This window comes from Cetorhinus maximus, chromosome 22, assembly GCF_964194155.1.
Source record: "Cetorhinus maximus chromosome 22, sCetMax3.hap1.1, whole genome shotgun sequence".
In the NCBI taxonomy this organism is placed as follows: Eukaryota; Metazoa; Chordata; class Chondrichthyes; order Lamniformes; family Cetorhinidae; genus Cetorhinus; species Cetorhinus maximus.
Window position 1 is genome coordinate 75,219,517 of NC_135900.1, and position 24,480 is coordinate 75,243,996.

The following is a 24,480-nucleotide window of genomic DNA, read 5'->3' on the forward strand; positions in this document are numbered from 1 at the left end:
CAATGGGCTCAATATTAGAGTGACAATGGTCTCAAGATTAGAGTGGCAATGGGCTCAAGAATAGAGTGATAATGGGGTCAATAACAGAGTGGCCAAGGGTTCAATAATAGAGTAAAAGTGGGATGAATCATACAGTGACAATTGGTTCACTAACAGAATGACAATGGGTTCAATAATAGCGTGGTAATGCGCTGAAAAATACAGAGTGCCAATGGGCTCAATACTAGAGTGACAATGTGTTCAATAATAGAGAGGCAATGGTTTCAATAATAGAGTGACAATGGGCTCAATAATAGACTGGTAATGGGTTAAATAAAAGCGTGGAAATGGCGTCAATAATAGAGTGAGAATGTGCTCAGTAATAGAGTGACAATGTGCTTAATAATAGAGTGGAAATGGGTTCAATAATAGAGTGGCAATGGGCTCAATAATAGTTTGACAATGGGATCAGTAATACAGAGTGACAATGGGCTCAATAATAGAGTGGCAATGGGCTCACTAATAGAATGACAATGGGCTCAATAATAAAGTGTCAATTGGCTCAATAATAGAGTTACAATGGGTTTAATAATAGAGTGGCAATTGGCTCAATAATAGAGTGGCAATGGGCTCAATAATAGAATGACAATGAGCTCAATAATACAGAGTGACAATGGGCTCAATAAAACGGCGGCAATGGGCTCAATAATAGATTGACAATGGGTTGAATAAGAGAGTGGCAATGGGATCAATAATAGAGAGGCAATGGGCTCAGAAATACAGAGTGACAATGGACTCAATAATAGAGTGGCAACTGGTAAAATAATAGGGTGGAAATGGTCTCAATAATAGAGTGAAAATGGGCCAATAATCGATGTGACATAATGTCCAATAAGAGAGTGGCAATGGGTTCAATAATACAGGGGCAATGGGCTCAATAATAGAGTGAAAATGGGATCACTAATACAGAGTGACAATGGGCTGAGTAATAGAGTGGCAATGGGCTCAGTAATAAAGTGACAATGGGCTCAATAACACAGAGTGGCAAAGGACTCAATAATAGAGTGACAATGGGCTCAATAATACAGAGTGAAAATGGGCTCAATAAAAGAGTGGCAATGGGCTCAATAATAGAGTGACATGGGCTCAATAATGCAGAGTGACAATGGGCTTATTAATAGAGTCGCAATGGATCAATAATAAAGTGACAATGGGCTCAATAATAGAATGACAATGGGCTCAATAATAGAGTGGCAATGGGCTCAATAATAGAGTGACAATGTGCTCAACAATACAGAATGACAATGCGTTCAATAATACAGAGTGACAATGGGCTCAATAATAGAGTGACAATGGGTTCAATAATAGAGTGTCAATTGGCTCAATAATAGAGAGGCAATGGGCTCAATAATAGAGTGACAATGGGCTCAATAATACAGAGTGACAATGGGCTCAATAATAGGGTGTCAATGGGCTCAATAATAGACTGGCAATGGGTTAAATAAAAGCGTGGAAATGGCGTCAATAATAGAGTGAGAATGGGCTCAGTAATAGAGTGACAATGTGCTTAATAATAGAGTGGCAATGGGTTCAATAATAGAGTGGAAATGGGCTCAATAATAGAGTGGCAATGGGCTCACTAATAGAGTGACATTGGGCTCAAGAATGCGGAGTGACAATAGGCTCAATAAAGCTGAGTGACAATGGGCTCAATAATAGAGTGACAATGGGTTCAATAATAGAGTGAGAATTGGCTCAATAATAGAGTGGAAATGTGCTCAATAATAGAATGACAATGAGCTCAATAATAGAGTGACAATGGGCTCAATAAAACATCGGCAATGGGCTCAATAATACAGTGACAGTGGGTTCAATAGAAAATGGCAATGGGATCAATAATAGAGAGGCAATGGGTTCAATAATAGATTGGCAATGGCCTCAATAAAAGAGTGACAATGGGCTCAATAATAGAGTGACAATGTGTTTAATAATAGAGTGGCAATGGGGTCAATAATAGAGGCAATGGGCTCAATAATAGAGTGACAAAGGGCTCAATAATAAAGAGTGACAATGGACTCAATAATAGAGTGGCAACTGGTAAAATAATAGGGTGGAAATGCTTTCAATAATAGAGTGAAAATGGGGCAAAAATAGATGTGACAAGGTCTCCAATAAGAGAGTGGCAATGGGTTCAATAATACAGAGTGACAATGGGCTCAATAATAGAGTGACAATGGCTTCAATAATAGAGTGACATTGGGCTCAAGAATGCGGAGTAACAATAGGCTCTATAAAAGTGAGTGACAATGGGCTCAATAATAGAGTGACACTGGGTTCAATAATAGAGTGACAATTGGCTCAATAATAGAGTGGCAATGGGCTCAATAATAGAGTGGCAATTGGTAAAATAATAGGGTGGAAATGGGCTCAATAATAGAGTGAAAATGGATCAATAATAGAGTGACAACGTGTTCAATAATATAGTGGCAATGGGTTAAATAATAGAGGGGCAACGGGTTCAATAATAGAGAGAAAATGGGATCAATAATGCAGAGTGACAATGGGCTAAAAAATAGAGTGGCAATGGGCTCACTAATAGAGTGACATTGGGCTCAAGAATGCGGAGTGACAATAGGCTCTATAAAAGTGAGTGACAACGGGCTCAATAATAGAGTGACAATGGGTTCAATAATAGTGACAATTGGCTCAATAATAGAGTGGCAATGGGCTCAATAATAGAGTGGCAATTGGTAAAATAAAAGGGTGGAAATGGGCTCAATAATAGAGTGAAAATGGGTCAATAATAGAGTGACAACGTGTTCAATAATATAGTGGCATTTGATTCAATAATAGAGGGGCAACGGGCTCAATAATAGAGAGAAAATGGGATTAATAATGCAGAGTGACAATGGGCTTAATTATAGAGATACAATTGGTTCAATAATAGAGTGGCAATAGGCGTAATAATATAATGACAATGTGCTCAAAAATACAGAGTGAAAATAGGCTCAATAATAGGGTGGCAATAGGCTCAATAATAGAGTGACAATGGCCTCAATAATAGAAGGACAATAGGCTCAATAATGCAGAGTGACAATGGGCTCAATAATCGGGTGGCAAAAGGCTCAATAATAGAATGAAAATGAGTTCAATAATAGAGTGACAGTGGGCTCAATACTAGTGACAATGGGTTCAATAATAGAGTGGCAATGGGCTCAATGGTAGTGACAATGGGCTCAATAATACAGAGTGACAATAGAGTGACAGTGGGCTCAATACTAGTGACAATGGGTTCAATAATAGAGTGGCAATGGGCTCAATACTAGTGACAATGGGTTCAATAATAGGGTGGCAAAAGGCTCAATAATAGAATGAAAATGGGTTCAATAATAGAGTGGCAATGGGCTCAATAATAGTGTGACAATGGGATCACTAATACAGAGTGACAATGGGCTCAATAATAGAGTGGCAATGAGCTCAATAATTGTGTGACAATGGGATCACTAATACAGAGTGACAATGGGCTCAAGAATAGAGTGATAATGGGGTCAATAACATCGTGGCAAAGGGTTCGATAATAGACTAACAATGGGCTGAAAAATACAGTGACAATGGGTTCAATAACAGAATGACAATGGGTTCAATAATAGCGTGGCAATGGACTCAATAATACAGAGTCACAATGGGCTCAATAATAGAGTGAAAATGGGTTCAACAATAGAGTGACAATGGGCTCAATAATACAGAGTGACAATGGGCTCAATAATAGGGTGTCAATGAGCTCAATAATAGACTGGCAATGGGTTAAATTAATGCGTGGAAATGGCATCAACAATAGAGTGAGAATGGGCTCAGTAATAGAGTGACAATGTGCTTAATAATAGAGTGGCAATGGGTTCAATAATAGAGTGGCAATGGACTCAATAATAGTGTGACAATGGGATCAGTAATACAGAGTGACAATGGGCTCAATAATAGAGTGGCAATGGGCTCACTAATAGAGTGACATTGGGCTCAAGAATGCGGAGTGACAATAGGCTCAATAAAGCTGAGTGACAATGGGCTCAATAATAGAGAGGTAATGGGTTCAATAATAGATTGGCAATGGGTTCAATAAAAGAGTGACAAATGGCTCAATAATAGAGTGACAATGGGTTCAATAATAGAGTGACAATTGGCTCAATAATAGAGTGGCAATGGGCTCAATAATAGAGTGGCAATTGGTAAAATAAAAGGGTGGAAATGGGCTCAATAATAGAATGAAAATAGGTCAATAATAGAGTGACAACGTGTTCAATAATATAGTGGCAATGGATTTAATAATAGAGGGGCAACGGGCTCAATAATAGAAAGAAAATGGGATCAATAATGCAGAGTGACAATGGGCTTAATTATAGAGAGGCAATTGGTTCAATAATAGAGTGGCAATAGGCATAATAATATAATGACAATGTGCTCAAAAATACAGAGTGACAATGGCCTCAATAATAGAAGGACAATGGGCTCAATAATACAGAGTGACAATGGGCTCAATAATTGGGTGGCAAAAGGCTCAATAATAGAGTGGCAATTGGTAAAATAGAAGGGTGGAAATGGGCTCAATAATAGAATGAAAATGGGTTCAGTAATAGAGTGACAATGGGCTCAATAATAGAGTGACAATAGGTTTAATAATAGAATAAAAATGGGTTCAATAATAGAGTGGCAATGGGCTCAATAATAGTTTGACAATGGGATCACTAATACAGAGTGACAATGGGCTCAATAATAGCGTGGCAATGGACTGAATAATACAGAGTCACGATGGGCTCAATAATAGAGTGAAAATGGGTACAACAAAAGAGTGGCAATTGGCTCAATAATAGAATGACATTAGGGTCAATAAGAGAATGGCAATGGGCTCAATAATAGAGTGACAATGTGCTCAACAATACAGAGAGACAATGCGTTCAATAATGCAGAGTGACAATGGGCTCAATAATAGTGACAATGGTTTGTAAAATAGAGTGTCAATTGGCTCAATAATAGAGTGACAGTGGGCTCAATAATAGAGTGACAATAGGCTCACTGATAGAGTGACATTGGTCTTAAGAGTGCGGAGTTACAATAGGCTCAATAAAACTGAGTGACAATGGGCTCAATAATAGTGACAACGGGTTGAATAATACAGAGTGGCAATGGGCTCAATAATAGAGTGGCAATGGGCTCAGTAATAGAGTGACAATGTGTTTAACAATAGAGTGGCAATGGGTTCAATAATATATTGGCAATGGGCTCAATAATAGTGTGACAATGCGGTCACTAATACAGTGTGGCAATTGGCTCAATAATAGAGTGGCAATGGGCTCACTAATAGAGTGACATTGGGCTCAAGAATACGGAGTGACAATAGGCTCTATAAAAGTGAGTGACAAAGGGCTCAATAATAGAGTGACAATGGGATCAATAATAGACTGACAATGGGCTCAATAATAGAGTGGCAATGGGCTCAATAATAGAGTGAAAATGGGCTCAATAATCGATGTGACAAGGTGTTCAATAATATAGTGGCAATGGGTTCAATAATAGAGGGGCAACGGGCTTAATAATAGAGAGAAAATAGGATCAATAATGCAGAGTGACAACGTGCTCAATAATAGAGTGGCAATGGGCTCAATAATAGAGTGACAATGGGCTCAATAATAGAGTGGCAATGGGCTCACTAATAGAGTGACATTGGGTTCAATAATACAGAGTGACAATGAGCTTAATAATAGAGATGCAATGGGTTCAATAATAGAGTGCAAAGGGTTCAATAATAGAGTGACAATGGCTCAATAATAGAGTGACAATGTGTTCAAAAATGGAATGGCAATGGGTTCAATAATAGAGTGGCAATAGGCTCAATAATAGAATGACAATGGGCTCAATAAAAGTGTGGCATTGCGCTCAATAATAGAGTGACAATGGGTTCATTAGTTGAGTGTCAATTGGCTCAATAATAAAATGGCAATGGGCTCCATAATTGAGTGACAATGGGCTCAATAATTCAGAGTGGCAATAGGCTCAATTATAGAGTGACAATCGGGTCAATAATAGAGTAGCATTGTAATCAATAGTAGAGTGACAATGGATACCATAATAGATTGACAATGGTCTCAATATTAGAGGGACAATGGTCTCAACATTAGTGTGACAATGGGCTCAAGAATAGAGTGATAATGGGGCCAAAGCAGAGTGGCAAAGGGTTCAATAATAGAGTAACAATGGGCTGAAAAATACAGTGACAGTGGGTTCAATAACAGAATGACAATGGGTTTAATAATAGCGGGGCAATGGGCTGAATAATACAGAGTGACAATGGGCTCAATAATAGAGTGACAATGTGTTGAATAATAGAGTGGCAATGGGTTCTATAATACAGATTGACAATGGGCTCAATTATTGACTGGCAATTGGTTAAATAACAGAGTGGAAATGGGGTCAATAATAGAGTGACAATGGGCTCGATAACAGAGTGACAAAGGGTTCAATAAGAGAGTGGCAATAGGCTCAATAATAGAATGACAATGGGCTCAATAATAGAGTGGCAATGGGTTCCATAATAGAGTGACAATGTGCTCAACAATACAGAGTGAAGATGCATTCAATAATACAGAGCGACAATGGGCTCAATAATAGAGTGACAATGGGTTCAATAATATAGTGGCAATGGGTTCAAAAATAGAGGCGCAATGGGCTTAATAATAGAGAGAAAATGGGATCAATAATGCAGAGTGACAATGTGCTCAATAATAGAGTGGCAATGGGCTCAATAATAGAGTGACAATGGGCTCAATAATAGAGTGAAAATGCACTCAATAACAGAGTGGCAATTGGTAAAATAATTCGGTGGAAATTGGCTCAATAATAGAGTGAAAATGGGCTCCATAATCGATGTGACAAGGTGTTCAATAATATAGTGGCAATGGGTTCAATAATAGAGGGGCAATGGGCTCAATAATAGAGAGAAAATGGGCTCAATAATAGAGTGGAATGGGCTCAAAAATAGAGTGACATGGGCTCAATAATGCTGAGTGACAATGGGCTTAATTATAGAGATGCAATTGGTTCAACAATAGAGTGGCAATAGGCTCAATAATATAATGACAATGTGCTCAACAATACAGAGTGACAATGGGCTCAATAATAGGGTGGCAATTGGCTCAATAATAGAGTGACAATGGGCTCAATAATAGAGTGACAATGGTCTCAATAATACAGAGTGACAATGGGCTCAATAACAGGGCGGCAAAAGGCTCAATAATAGAATGAAAATGGGTTCAATAATAGAGTGACAATGGGCTCAATAATAGAGTGACAATAGGTGCAATAATAGAGTGGCAATAGGCTCAATAAGAGAGTGACAATTGGTTCAATAATAGACTGGCAATTGAATCAATAATAGAGTGACAATGGATGCAATAATAGATTGACAATGGGCTCAATATTAGAGGGACAATGGTCTCAGCATTAGAGTGACAATGGGCTCAAGAATAGAGTGATAATGGGGTCAATAACATAGTGGCAAAGGGGTCGATAATAGACTAACAATGGACTGAAAAATACAGTGACAATGGATTCAATAACAGAATGACAATGCGTTCAATAATGGCGTGGCAATGGACTGAATAATACAGAGTCACAATGGGCTCAATATTAGAGTGACAATGTGTTCAATAGCACAGTGGCAATGGGCTCAATAATACAGAGTGAACATGGGCTCAATAATAGACTGGCAATGGGTTAAATATCAGAGTGGAAATGGGGTCAATAATAGAGTGACAATGGGCTCAGTAATAGAGTGACAATGTGTTTAATAATAGAGTGGCAATGGGTTCAATAATAGTGTGACAATGGGCTCAATAATAGTGTGACAATGGGATCAATAATACAGAGTGACAATGGGCTCAATAATAGAGTGGCAATGGGCTCACCAATAGAGTGACAATGGGTTCAATAATACAGAGTGACAATGGGCTTAATAATAGAGATGGAATGGGTTCAATAATGGAGTTCAATGGGTTCAATAATAGAGTGACAATGGGCTCAATAATAGAGTGAAAATGGGTTCAATAATAGAGTGGCAATTGGCACAATAATAGAATGACAATAGGGTCAATAAGAGAATGGCAATGGGCTCAATAATAGAGTGCCAATGTGCTCAACAATACAGAGAGACAATGCGTTCAATAATAGGGTGACAATGGGCTCAATGATAGAGTGACAATGGTTTCTATAATAGAGTGTCAATTGGCTTAATAATAGAGAGGCAATGGGCTCAATAATAGAATGACAATGGGCTCAGTAATACACAGTGACAATAGGCTTAATAATAGAGTGATAATGGGGTCAATAACAGAGTGGCAAAGGGTTCGATAATAGAGTAACAATGGGCTGAAAAATACAGTAACAATGGGTTCAATAACAAAATGACAATGGGTTAAATAACAGCGTGGCAATGGACTGAATAATACAGAGTCACAATGGGCTCAATAATAGAGTGACAATGTGTTCAATAGTACAGTGGCAAGGGCTCAATAATAGAGTGAAAATGGGCTCAATAATAGACTGGCAATGGATTAAATAACAGAGTGGAAATGGGGTCAACAATAGAGTGACAATGTATTTAATAATAGAGTGGCCATGGGCTCAATAATATTGTGACAATGGGATCACTAATACAGAGTGGCAATGGGCTCACTAATAGTGTGACATTGGGCTCAATAATGCAGAGTGACAGTGGGGTTAATAATAGAGACACATTGGGTTCAATAATAGAGTGCAATGGGTTCAATAATAGAGTGACAATGGATTCAATAATAGAGTGAAAATGGGTTCAATAATAGAGTGGCAATTGGCTCAATAATAGAATGACAATGGGGTCAATAAGAGAATGGCAATGGGCTCTATAATAGAGTGACAATGTGCTCAACAATACAGAGAGACAATGCGATCAATAATAGAGTGACAATGGGCTCAATAATAGAGTGACAATGGTTTCTATAATAGAGTGTCAATTGGCTCAATAATAGAGAGGCAATGGGCTCAATAATAAAGTAACAATCGGCTCAATAATACAGAGTGACAATGGGCTCACTAATAGCTTGGCAATGGGCTCAATAATAGAGTGGCAATGCGCACACTATTAGAGTGTCATTGGACTCAAGAATGCGGAGTTACAATAGGCTAAATAGAACTGAGTGACAATGGGCTCAATAATAGAGTGACAATGGGTTCACTAATACAGAGTGACAATGGGCTCAATAATAGAGTGACAATGGGTTCAATAATAGAGTGGCAATAGGCTCAATAAAACTCCGTGACAATTGGCTCAATAACAGAGTGGCAATGGGCTCAATAAAAGAGTGACAATGGGCTCAATAATAGAGTGACAATGTATTCAATAATAGAGTGGCAATGGGTTCAATAATAGAGTGGCAATAGGCTCAATAATAGAATGACAATGGGCACAATAATAGAGTGGCATTGGGCTCCATAATAGAGTGACAATGTGCTCAACAATACAGAGTGACAATGCGTTCAATAATACAGAGTGTCATTGGACTCAATAAAAGAGTAGCAATGGGTTCAATAATAGAGTGTCAATTTACTCCATAATAGAGTCACAATGTGCTCAACAATACAGAGTGCCAATGCATTCAATAATACAGAATGACAATGGGCTCAAAAATAGAGTGACAATGAGTTCAATAATAGAATTGCAATAGGTTTAAAAATAGAGTGGCAATAGGCTCAATTATAGAATGACAATGTTCTCAACAATACAGAGTGACAATGCGTTCAATAATAGAGTGACAATGGGCTCAATAATAGAGTGACAATGGGTTCAATAATTGAGTGTCAATTGGCTCAATAATAGAGTGGCAATGGGCTCAATAATAGATTGACAATGGGCTTAATAATAGAGTGACAATGGGCTCAATAATAGGGTGGCAATGGGCTCAATAATACAGTGACAATAGATACAATAATAGAGTGACAATGGGCTTAATAATAGAGTGACAATGGTCTCAATATTAGAGTGACAATGGGCTCAAGAATAGAGTGATAATGGGGTCAAAACAGAGTGGCAAAGGGTTTAATAATAGAGTAACAATGGGCTGAAATATACAGTGACAATGGGTTCAATAACAGTATGACAATGGGTTTACTAATAGCGTGGCAATGGGCTGAATAATACAGAGTGGCAATGGGCTCAATTATAGAGTGTCAATCGGTTCAATAATAGAGTGACAATGGATGCAATGATAGATTGACAATGGTTTCAATATTAGAGGGACAATGGTCTCAATATTAGAGTGACAATGGGCTCAAGAATAGAGTGATAATGGGGTCAAAACAGAGTGTCAAAGGGTTCAATAATAGAGTAACAATGGGCTGAAATATACAGTGACAATGGGTTCAATAACAGAATGACAATGGGTTTAATAATAGCGTGGCAATGGGCTGAATAATACGGAGTGACAATGGGCTCAATAATAGAGTGACAATGTGTTGAATAATAGAGTGGCAATGGGTTCACTAATACAGAGTGACAATGGGCTCAATAATAGAGTGACAATGGGTTCAATAATTAAGTGTCAATTGGCTCAATAATAGAGTGGCAATGGGCTTAATAATACAGAGTGACAATGGGCTCAATAATAGAGTGACAATGGGCTCAATAATAGGGTGGCAATGGGCTGAATAATAGAGTGACAATAGATTCAATAATAGAGTGACAATGGGCTTAATAATAGAGTGACAATGGTCTCAATATTAGAGTGACAATGGACTCAAGAATAGAGTGATAATGGGGTCAAAACAGAGTGTCAAAGGGTTCAATAGTAGAGTAACAATGGGCTGCAATATACAGTGACAATGGGTTCAATAACAGTATGACAATGGGTTTACTAATAGCGTGGCAATGGGCTGAATAATACAGAGTGGCAATAGGCTCAATTATAGAGTGTCAATCGGTTCAATAATAGAGTGGCAATGGAATCAATAATAGAGTGACAATGGATGCAATGATAGATTGACAATGGTTTCAATATTAGAGGGACAATGGTCTCAATATTAGAGTGACAATGGGCTCAAGAATGGAGTGAGAATGGGGTCAAAACAGAGTGGCAAAGGGTTCAATAATAGAGTAACAATGGGCTGAAATATACAGTGACAATGGGTTCAATAACAGTATGACAATGGGTTTAATAATAGCGTGGCAATGGGCTGAATAATACAGAGTGACAATGGGCTCAATAATAGAGTGACAATGTGTTGAATAATAGAGTGGCAATGGGCTCAATGATACAGAGTGACAATGGGCTCAATAATAGACTGACAATTGGTTAAATAACAGAGTGGAAATGGGGTCAATAATAGAATGACAATGGGCTCAATAATAGAGTGGCAATGGGTTCCATAATAGCGTGACAATGTGCTCAACAATACAGAGTGAAAATGCATTCAATAATACAGGGTGACAATGGGATCAATAATAGAGTGACAATGGGTTCAATAATAGAGTGGCAATAGGCTCAAACAAAACTGCATGACAATTGGCTCAATAAGAGAGAGGCAATGGGTTCAATAATAGAGTGGCAATGGGCTCAGTAAAAGAGTGGCAATAGGCTCAATAATTGAATGACAATGGGCTCAATAAGAGAATGGCAATGGGCTCAATAATAGAGTGACAATGTGCTCAACAATACATAGAGGCAATGCGTTCAAGAATACAGAGTGACAATGGGCTCAATAATAGAGTGACAATGGGTTCATTAATAGAGTGGCAATGGAATAAATAGTAGAGTGACAATGGATGCAATAATAGATTGACAATGGTCTCAATATTAGAGGGACAATGGTCTCAACATTAGAGTGACAATGGGCTCAAGAATAGAGTGACAATGAGGCCAAAGCAGAGTGACAATGGGCTCAATAATAGAGTGACAATGTGTTGAATAATAGAGTGACAATGGGCTCAATAATAGAGTGACAATGTGTTCAATAAGAGAGTGGCAATGGGTTCAATAATAGAGTGGCAATAGGCTCAATAATAGAATGACAATGGGCTCAAGAATAGAGTGGCAATGGGTTCTATCATAGAGTGACAATGTGCTCAACAATACAGAGTGATAATGCGTTCAGTAATAGAGTGACAATGTGTTCAATAATAGAGTGACAATGTGCTCAATAATAGAGTGACAATGTGCTCCACAATTCAGAGTGCCAATGTGTTCAATAATAGAGTGACAATGTGTTCAATAATAGAATGGCAATGGGTTCAATAATAGAGTGGCAATATGCTCAATAATAGAGTGACAATGTTCTCAACAATACAGAGTGACAATGCGTTCAATAATACAGAGTGACAATGGGCTCAATAATAGAGTGACAATGGGTTCAATAAAAGAGTGTCAATTGTCTCAATAATAGCGTGGCATTGTGCTCAATAATGGAGTGACAATGGGCTCAATAATAGTGTGACAATGGGCTCAATAATAGGGTGGCAATGGGCTCAATGTTAGAGTGACAACGGGTTCAATGATAGAGTGGCAATAGGTACAATAATAGTGACAATCGGTTCAATAATACAGAGTGACAATGGACTCAATAATAGACAGGCAATGGGTTAAATAACAGAGTGGAAATGGGGTCAATAATAGAGTGACAATGGGCTCAGTAATAGAGTGACATTGTGTTTAATAATAGAGTGGCAATGGGCTCAATAATGGTGTGACAATGGGATCACTAATACAGAGTGACAATGGGCTCAATACTAGAGTGGCAATGGGCTCACTAATTGAGTGACATTGGGCTCAAGAATGCGGAGTGACAATAGGCTCAATAAAACTGCGTGACAAGGGGCTCAAAAATAGAGTGACAATGGGTTCAATAATACAGAGTGACAATGGGCTATATAAACCAGCAGCAATGGGCTCAATAATAGAGTGACAAAGGGTTCAATGAGAGGGAATAGGGTCAATAATAGAATGACAATGCGCTCAATAATAGAGTGGCAATGGTCTCCATAATAGAGTGACAATGGGTTCAATAATAGAGTGGCAATAGGCTCAATAAAACTGAGTGACATTAGGCTCAATAACAGAGAGGCAATGGGTTCAATAATAGAGTGGCAATAGGCTCAATAAAACTGAGTGACATTAGGCTCAATAACAGAGAGGCAATGGGTTCAATAATAGAGTGGCAAAGGGCTCAATAAAAGAGTGACAATGGGCTCAATAATAGAGTGACAATGTGTTCAATAAAAGAGTGGCAGCGGCTTCAATAACAGAGTGGCAATAGGCTCAATAATAGAATGACAATGGGCTCATTAATAGAGTGGCAATGGGCTCCATAATAGAGTAACAATCTGCTCAACAATACAGAGTGACAATGCATTCAATAATAGAGTGGCAATGGACTCAATAATAGAGTAGCAATGGGTTCAAAAATAGAGTGTCAATTGGCTCAATAATAGTGACAATATGCTCAATAATATAGGGACAATGGGTTCAATAATGCAGAGTGACAATGGGCTCAATAATATCTTGGCAATGGGCTCACTAATAGAGTGACATTGGGCTCAAGAATGCAGAGTTACAATAGGCTCAATAAAACTGAGTGGCAATGGGCTCAATAATAGAGTGACAATGGGTTCAATAATAGGGTGGCAATAGGCTCAACAAAACTGCATGACAATTGGCTCAATAACAGGGAAGCATTGGGTTCAAAAATAGAGTGGCAATGGGCTCAATAAAACAGTGGCAATAGGCTCAATAATAGAATGACAATGGGCTCAATAAGAGAACGGCAATGGGCTCAATAATAGAGTGACAATGTGCTCAACAATACATAGAGACAATGCGTTCAATAATAGAGTGACAATGGGCTCAATAATAAAGTGACAATGGTTTCTATAATAGAGTGTAAAATGGCTCAATAATAGAGAGGCAATGGGCTCAATAAGAGAGCGACAATGGGCTCAATGATACAGAGTGACAATGAGCTCAATAATAGATTGGCAATGGCCTCAATAATAGAGTGACAATGGGCTCACTAATAGAGTGACATTGGTCTCAAGAATGCCAAGTTACAATAGGCTCAATAAAACTGAGTGACAATGGGCTCAATATTGAGTGACAACGGGTTCAATAATAGAGTGGCAATAGGCTCAATTATAGAGTGACAAGCGGTTCAATAATAGAGTGGCAATGGAATCAATAATAGAGTGACAATGGATGCAATAATAGATTGGCAATGGTCTCAATATTAGAGGCACAATGGTCTCAACCTTAGAGTGACAATGGGCTCAAGAATAGAGTGACAATGGGGCCAAAGCAGAGCGACAATGGGTTCAATAACAGAATTACAATGGGTTTAATAATTGCGTGGCAATGGGCTGAATAATACAGAGTGACAATGGGCTCAATAATAGAGTGACAATGTGTTGAATAATAGAGTGGCAATGGGCTCAATAAAAGAGTGACAATGTGCTCAATAATAGAGTGACAATGTGTTCAATAAGAGAGTGGCAATGGGTTCCATAATAGAGTGACAATGTGCTCAACAATACAGAGTGACGATGCATTCAATAATAGAGTGACAATGTGCTCAATAATAGAGTGACAATGTGTTGAATAATAGAGTGGCAATCGGCTCAATAATAGAGTGTCAATTGTCTCAATAATAGAGTGGAAATGTGCTCAATAATGGAGTGACAATGGGCTCAATAATACAGTGTGACAATTGGCTCAATAATAGGGTGGCAATAGGCACAATAATAGAGTGACAATCGGTTCAATAATAGAGTGGGAATGGAATCAATAATAGAGTGACAATAGATGCAATAATAGATGGACAGTGGTCTCAATATTAGAGGGACAATGGTCTCAATATTAGAGTGACAATGGGCTCAAGAATAGAGTGATTATGGTGTCAAAACAGAGTGGCAAAGGATTCAATAATAGAGTAACAATGGGCTGAAAAATACAGTAACAATGGGTTCAATAACAGAATGACAATCGGTTTAATAATAGCGTGGCAATGGGTTCAATAATACAGAGTGACAATGGACTCAATAATAGACTGGCAATGGGTTAAATAACAGAGTGGAAATGGGGTCAATAATAGAGTGACAATGGGCTCAGTAATAGAGTGACATTGTGTTTAATAATAGAGTGGCAATGGGCTCACTAACTGAGTGACATTGGGCACAAGAATGCGGAGTCACAATAGGCTCAATAAAACTGAGTGAAAAGGGGCTCAAAAATAGAGGGACAATGGGGTCAATAATACAGAGTGACAATGGGCTATATAAAACAGCAGCAATGGGCTCAATAATAGAGTGGTATTAGGCTCAATAATACAATGACAATGGGCTCAATAATAGAGTGGCAATGGGCTCAATAATAGAGTGACAATGGGTTCGATAATAGAGTGACAATTGACTCAATAATAGTGACAATGGGCTCAATAATAGGGTCGCAACGGCTTCAATAATAGAGTGACAATGGGTTCAATAATAGAGTGACAATGGGCTCAATAATAGAGTGACAATGGGTTCAATAATAGAGTGGCAAGAGACTAAATAATAAAGGGACATTGGGATCACTAATAGAGATTACAATGGGGGCAATAATAGAGAGACAATGGGCTCAATATTAGAGGGACAATGGTCTCAATATAAGAGTGACAATGGGCTCAAGAGTAGTGTGATAATGTGGTCAATAACAGAGTGGCAATGGGTTCAGTAATAGAGTGACAATGGTCTGAAAAATGCTGTGACAATGGGTTCAATAATAGCGTGGCAATGGGCTGCATAATAGAGTGACAATGGTCTTCAATAATAGAGAGACAATGGGCTCAATAATAGAGTGGCAATGTGTTACATAATAGCATGGAACTGGGCTCAATAATAGAGTGACAATGGGGTCAATAATAGCGTTACAATCTGGTCAATAATAGAGTGACAATGGGCTCAATAAAAGAGTACCAATGGGTTCAATAATACAGTGACAATGGGTTCAATAATAGCGTTACAATCGGTTCAATTATAGAGTGACAATGGGGTACATAATACAGAGTGGCAATGGGCTCAATAATAGAGTAACAATGAGTTCAATAATAGAGTGACATTTGGTTCAATAATACAGAGTGATAATGGGCTCAATAATAGAGTGGCAATGGGTTCAATAATACAGAGTGACAATGGGCTCAATAATACAGAGTGACAATGGGCTCAATAATAGGGGGACAATGGGTTCAATAATAGAGTGACGATGGGCTCAATATTCGAGTGGCATGGGTTCTATAACAGAGTGACGATGGGCTCAATAATACAGTGGCAATAGCCTCAATAATAGAATGACAATGGGCTCAATAATACAGAGTGAAAAAGGTCTCAACAATTGAGTGGCAATTTGGTGAATAATAGAGCGGCAATGGGCTCAATAAGAGAGTGACATGGGTTCAATAATGCAGAGTGACAATGGGCTTAATAATAGAGTGGCAATGGGTTCAATAATAGAGTTGTAAAGGTCCAATAATAGATTGACAATGGGCTCAATAATAGAGTGACAATGGGTTCAATAATAGAGTGGCAATAGGCGCAATAATAGAATGACAAATGGATCAACAATACAGAGTGACAATGCACTCAATAATACAGAGTGACAATGGGCTCAATACTAGAGTGACATTGGGTCAAATTATTGTGACAATTGGCACAATAATAGAGTGGCAATGGGTTCAATAATAGAGTGACAATGGGCTCAAGGATACAGAGTGACAATGGGCTCAATAATAGAGTGGCAATGGGCTCAATAACAGAGTGACAATGGGTTCAATAATAGAGTGACCTTGGGCTCAATAATAGAGTGACAATGGGTTCAATAAGAGAGTGGCAATGCGTTCAATAGTAGAGTGACAATGGGCACAATAATAGAGTGACAATGGGCTCAATATTAGAGGGACAATGGTCGCAATATTAGAGTGGCAATCGGTTCAAGAATAGAGTGATAATGGGCTCAATAACAGAGTGGCAATGGGTTCAATAATAGAGTGACAATGGGCAGAAATATACAGTGACAATGTGCTCAATAACAGAATGACAATGGCTTCAACAATAGCCTGGCAATGGGCTGAATAACAGAGTGACAATGGGTTCAATAATACAGAGTGAAAATTGGTTCAATAAAAGAGAGGCAATGGGTTCAATAATAGACTGGTATTGGGGTCATAAATAGATATAAAATGGGGGCAATAATTGAGTGACAATGGGCTCAATACCAGAATGACAATGGGTTCAATAATAGAATGACAAAGGGTACAATAAGAGAGTGACAATGGGCCAACTAATAGTATGACAATCGGTTCAATAAGAGAGTGGCAATGGGTTCAAATATAGAGTGGAAATGGACTCAATAATAGAGTGACAATGGGCTCAATAATAGAGTGAAAATGGGATCAATAATAGAGTGACAATGGGCTCAATAATACAGAATGAAAAGGTGCTCAATAATAGAGTGACAATGGGGTTAATAATTGATTGACAAGGGGCTCAATAAAACAGCGGCAATGGGCTCAATAACAGAGTGACAATGGGTTCAATAATAGAGTGGCAATGGGCTCAATAAAAGAATGGCAACGGGCTCAACAATAGAGTGGCAATGGGTTCAATAATCGAGTGACAACGGGTTCAATAAAGGGTCACAATGGGATCACTAATACAGAGTGACAGTGGGCTCAATAATAGAGTGGCAATGGGCTTAATAATAAAGTGGCAATGGGATCAATAATAACGAGGCAATTGGTTCAATAATAGAGTGGCAATGGGCTCAATAAAAGACTGACAATGTGTTCAATAATAGAGTGGCAATAGGTTCAATAATAGACTGGCAATGGACTCAATAATAGAGTTACAATGGGTCAATAATAGAGTGGCAATTGGTTAACTAATAGAGTGGCAATGGGCTCAATATTAGAGTTAAAATGGGCTCAATAATAGAGTGACAATGTGTTGAATAATAGAGTGGCAATGGGTTCAATAATAGTTTGGCAACACACTCAGTAATAGAGTGACAATGGGCTCAATTATACAGAGTGACAATGGGCTCAATAAAAGAGTGACAATGGGTTCAATAATAGAGTGACAATGGTTTCAAGTATACAGAATGATAATGGTCTCAATAATAGTGAGAATGGGTTCAATAATACAGAGTGACAATGGGCGCAATAATAGAGCGGCAATGGGCTCAATAATAGAGTGACAATGGGTTCAATAATAGAGTGACGATGGGCTCAATAATCGAGTGGAATGGGTTCAATAATAGCGTGACAATGGGCTCAATAATAGAATGGCAATAGGATCAATAATAGAGTGACAATGGGCGCAATAATAGAGTGACAATGGGCAGAAATATACAGTGACAATGCGTTCAATAACAGAATGACAATGGCTTCAACAATAGCCTGGCAATTGGCTGAATAATAGAGTGACAATGGGTCCAATAATACAGAGTGACAATGGGCTCAATACAGGAGAGGCACTGGGTTCAATAATACAGTGGCATTGGGCTCATATATATATTCAAAATGGGGGCAGTAATTGAGTGACAATGGGCTCAATAACAGAACGACAATGGGTATAATATTAGAATGACAAAGGGTACAATAAGAGGGTGACAATGGGCCAAATAATAGCATGACATTCGGTTCTATAATAGAGTGGCATTGGGTTCAAATATCGAGTGGCAATGGTATCAATAATAGAGTGACAATGGGCTCAATAATACACAGTGAAAAGGAGCTCAATAATAGAGTGACAATGGGGTTAATAATTGAGTGACAAGGGGCTCAATAAAACTGTGGCAATGGGCTCAATAATAGAGTGACAATGGGTTCAATAAGAGAGTGGCAATGGGATCAATAATAGAGAGGCAATGTGTTCAATAATAGAGTGGCAATGGGCTCAATAAAAGAGTGACAGTGGGTTCATTAATAAAGTGGCAACGGGCTCAATAATAGAGTGACAATGGGCTCAATAATAGAGTGACAATGAGCAATAATATAGTGGTAAAAGGTAAAATAATAGAGTTGAAATGGACTCAATAATAGAGTGAAAATGGGCTCAATAATAGAGTGACAAGGTTTTCAATAATAGAGTGGCAATGGGCTCAATAATAGAGTGGCAACGGGCTCAACAATAGAGTGGCAACAGGTTCATTAATCGAGTGACAACGGATTAAATAATAGTCTGTCAATGGGATCACTAATACAGAGTGACAATGGGCTCAATAATAGAGTGGCAATGGGCTCAATAATAGAGTGACATTGGGCTCAAGAATACGGAGTGACAATAGGCTCAATAATAGAGTGGCAATGGGCTCAAAAATAGAGCGACAACGGGTTCAATAATAGAGTGGCCATAGGCTCAATAATAGAATGACAATGGGCTCAATAATAGAGTGGCAATGGGCCCAATAATAGATTGACAATGGGCACAACAATTCAGAGTGACAATGCGCTCAATAAAACAGAGTGACAATGGGATCAATAATAGAGTGACAATGGGTTCAATAATAGAGTAACAATTAGCTCAATAAGAGATTGGCAATTGGCTCAATAATAGAATGAAAATGGGCTCCATAATGCAGAGTGACAATGGGCTCAATAAAACAACAGCAGTGGGCTCAATAATAGATTGACAATGGGCCAAACAATACAGAGTGACAATGCACTCAGTAAAACAGAGTGACAATGGGCTCAATAAAAGACTGGCAATGGGATCAATAATAGAGAGGCAATTGGTTCAATAATAGAGTGGCAATGGACTCAATAATAGAGTGACAATGTACTCAATAATAGAGTTTAAATGGGCTCAATAATAGAGTGGCAATTAGTTAAATAATAGAGTGGAAATGAGCTCAATATTAGAGTGAAAATGGGCTCAATAATAGAGTGACAAGGTGTTCAATAATAGAGTGACAATGGGTTCAATAATAGCGTTACAATGGGTTCAATAATAGAGTGACAACGGGTTCAATAATACAGAGTGATAATGGTCTTAATAATAGAGTGACAATGGGTTCAATAATACAGAGTGACAATGGGCTCAATTTTACAGAGTGACAATGGGCTCAATAATAGAGTGACAATGGCTTCAATAATAGAGTGACGATGGGCTCAATAATCGAGTGGCATGGGTTCAATAATAGAGTGACAATGGGCTCAATAATAGAGTGGCAATAGCCTCAATAATAGAGTGACCATGGGCTCAACAATAGATAGTGACAATGCGCTCAACAATACAGAGTGCCAATGGGGTCAATAATAGAGTGATAATTAGTTCAATAATAGAGAGACAATGGGTTCAATAATAGTGTTACAATGGGTTCAATAATAGAGTGACAATGGGTTCAATAATACAGAGTGATAATGGCCTCAATAAGAGAGTGACAATGGGTTCAATAATACAGAGTGACAATGGGCTCAATAATAGAGAGTGACAATGTGCTCAATAATAGAGTGACAATGGGCCAAATAATAGTATGACAATCGGTTGAATAATAGAGAGGAAATGGGTTCAAATATAGTTTGGCAATGGACTCAATAATAGAGTGACAATGGGCTCAATAATAGAGTGACATGGGTTCAATAATGCAGAGTGACAATGGCCATAATAATAGAGTGGCAATGGGTTCAATAATAGAGTGACACTTTGCTCAATAATAGGGTGACAACGGGTTCAATAATAGAGTAACAATTAGCTCAATAATAGAGTGGCAATCCGCTCAATAATAGGATGACAATGGGCTCAATAATGCAGAGTGACAATGGGCTCAATAAAACAGCAGCAATGGGCTCAATAATAGAGTGACAATGCAAACAATTATAGATTGAAAATGGGCTCAATAATATAGTGAAAATGTGTTCAATAATAGAGTGGCAATAGGCTCACTAATAGAGTGACAATGGTTTCAATAACAGAGTGGCAATGGGATCAATAGGATAGAGGCAATGGGTTCAATAATAGAGTGACAATGGGCTCAATAAAAGAGTGAGAATGGGCTCAATAATAGAGTGGCAATAGGCTCACTAATAGAGTGACAATGGGTTCAATAATAGAGTGGCAATGGGGTCAATAATAGAGTGGCAATGGGTACAATAATAGAGTGGTCATGGACTCAATAATAGGGTGACTATGTACTCAATAATACAGAGTTACAATGGGCTCAATAATAGAGTGGCAATTGGTTAAATAATATAGTGGACATGGGCTCAATAGTAGAGTGACAAGGTGTTCAATAATAGAGTGGCAATGGGTTCAATAAAAGAGTGGCAATGCGCTCAGTAATAGAGTGACAACGGGCTCAATTATACAGAGTGACAATGGGCTCAATAAAAGAGTGACAATGGGTTCAATAAGAGAGTGGCAATGGGTTCAATAATAGCTTTACAATGTGTTCAATAATAGAGTGACAATGGGTTCAATAATACAGCGTGATAATGGTCTCAATAATAGAATGACAATGGGTTCAATAGTACAGAGTGACAATGGGCTCAATATTACAGAGTGACAATGGGCTCAATAATAGAGTGACAATGGGTTCAATAATCGAGTGGCATGGGTTCAATAATAGAGTGACAATCGGCTCAATAATAGAGTGGCAATAGCCTCAATAATAGAGTGACCACGGGCTCAACAATAGAGAGTGAAAATGTGCTCAACAATAAAGAGTGACAACGGGGTCAATAATAGAGTGACAGTTGGTTCAATAATAGAGTGACAATGGGTTCAATAATACAGAGTGATAGTGGGCTCAATAAGAGAGTGACAACGGGTTCAATAATACAGAGAGACAATGGGCTCAATAATACAGAGTGACAATGGGCTCAATAATAGAGTGACAAGGGGCCAAATAATAGCATGACAATCGGTTGAATAATAGAGAGGAAATGTGTTCAAATATAATTGGGCAATGGACTCAATAATAGACTGACAATGGGCTCAATAATACAGAGTGAAAATGGGCTCAACAATAGAGTGCCAAATTGTTCAATAATAGAGTGACATGGGCTCAATAATGCAGAGTGACAATGGGCTTAATAATAGAGTGGCAATGGGTTCAATAATAGAGTGACAATGGGCCAAATAAGAGTATGACAAATGGTTGAATAATAGAGAGGAAAGGGTTCAAATATAGAGTGGCAATGGTCTCAATAATAGAGTCACAATGCGCTCAATAATACAGAGTGAACATGGGCTCAATAATAGAGTGACAATGGGCCAAATAATAGTATGACAATCGGTTGAACAATAGAGAGGAAATAGGTTCAAATATAGTGTTGCAATGGACTCAATAATAGAGTGACAATGGTCTCAATAATAAGGAGTGAAAATGGGCTCAACAATAGAGTAGCAATTTGTTCAATAATAGAGTGGCAATGGGCTCAATAATAGAGTGACATGGGCTCAATAATGCAGAGTGACAATGGGCTTAATAATAGAGTGGCAATGGGTTCAATAATAGAGTGACAATGGATTCGATAATAGAGTAACAATGGGCTCAATAATAGAGTGACAATGAGTTCAATAATAGAGTGGTAATAGGCTCAATAATAGAATGACAATGGGCTCAAAAATAGAGTGGCAGTGGGCACAATAATAGAGTGACAAATGGCTCAACAATACACATGTGCTCAATAATACAGAGTGACAATGGGCTCAAGAATAGAGTGACAATGGGCTCAATTATAGTAACAATTGGCTCAATAATGGAGAGGCAATGGGTCGATAACAGAGTGACAATGGGTTCAATAATAGAGTGCCCGTGGGCTCAATAATAGAGTGACAATGGGATCAATAAGGGATTGGCAATGGGATCAATAATAGAGTGACAATGGGTGCATTAATAGAGTGACAATGGGCTCAATATTAGAGGGACAATGGTCACAATATTAGAGTGGCAATGGGTTCAATAATAGAGTGACAATGGGCTGAACTATACAGTGACAATGGGTTCAATAACAGAATGACAATGGCTTCAACAATAGCCTGGCAATGGGCTCAATAAAAGAGAGGCAATGGGTTCAATAATAGAGTGGCAATGGGCTCATGAATAGAGTTACAATGGGTGCTATAATTAAGTGACAATGGGCTCAATAACAGAATGTCATGGTTTCAATAATAGAGTGACAAAGGGTTCAATAAGAGAGTGGCAATGGGGCAAATAATAGTATGACAATCGGTTCAATAATTGAGTGGCAATGGGTTCAAATATAGAGTGGCAATGCACTCCATAATAGAGTAACAAAGGGCTCAATAATACAGAGTGAAAATGGGCTCAATAATAGAGTGGCTATGGCCTGAATAATATAGTGACATGGGCTCCCTAATGCAGAGTGACAATGGGCTTAATAATAGAGTCGCAATGTGTTCAATAGTAGAGTGGCAATGGGTTCAATATATGAGTGACAATGGGCTGAATAATAGAGTGAAAATGGGTACAATAATAGAGGGGCAGTAGGCTCAATAATAGAATGACAATGGGCTCAATAATAGAGTAGCAATGGGCTCAATAATAGAGAGACAATGGGCTCAACAATGCAGAGTGTCAGTGCGCTCAATAATACAGAGTGACAATGGGGTCAATAATAGAGTGACAATGGGTTCAATAATAGTGTGTCAATTGGCTCAATAATAGAGTGGCAATGGGCTCGATAATAGAGTGAGAATGTGCTCAATAATACAGAGTGACAATGGTCTCAATAATAGTGACAATGGATTCAATAATAGAGTGACAACGGGCTCAATAACAGAGTGAGAATGCGTTCAATAATAGAGTGGCAATGGGCTCACTAATAGACTGACAATGGGTTCAATAATACAGAGGCAATGGGATCAATAATAGAGTGGCAATAGGTGCAATAACTGAGTGACAATATTCTCAACATTTGAGGGGCAATGGTCGCAATATTAGAGTGACAATGGGCTCAAGAATAGAGTGACAATGGGTTCAATAACAGAGTGGCAATAGGCTCAATAATAGAATGACAATGGGCTCAATTATAGAGTGGCAATGTGCTCAATATTAGCGTGACAATGGGAAAACTAACACAGAGTGACAAAGGGCTCAATAACAGAGTGGCAATGGGCTCAATAATAGAGTGGCAATAGGCTCAATGATAGAATGACAATGGGTCCAATAATAGAATGGCAATGGGCTCAATAATAGAGTGACAATGGGTTCAAAAATAAAGTGGCAATGGGATCAATAATAGAGAGGCAATGGGTTCAATAATAGAGTGACAATTGTCTCAATAACACAGAGTGACAATGGGCTCAATAATAGAGTGGCAATTGGTAAAATAATAGAGTGGCAATGGGATCAATAATAGAGTGACAATGGGCACAATAATAGAGTGACAACGGGCTCAATATTAGTGGGACAATGGTCTCAATATTAGAGTGGCAAT

General features: G+C 38.4%; 1 protein-coding gene across 1 annotated transcript in view; it reads left to right on the forward strand.

Moving 5' to 3' along the window:
• Positions 1 to 24,480, forward strand: part of LOC144696333 (diacylglycerol kinase iota-like) — an 864,725-nt gene that overhangs the window by 486,795 nt on the left and 353,450 nt on the right. The window lies entirely within an intron of this gene.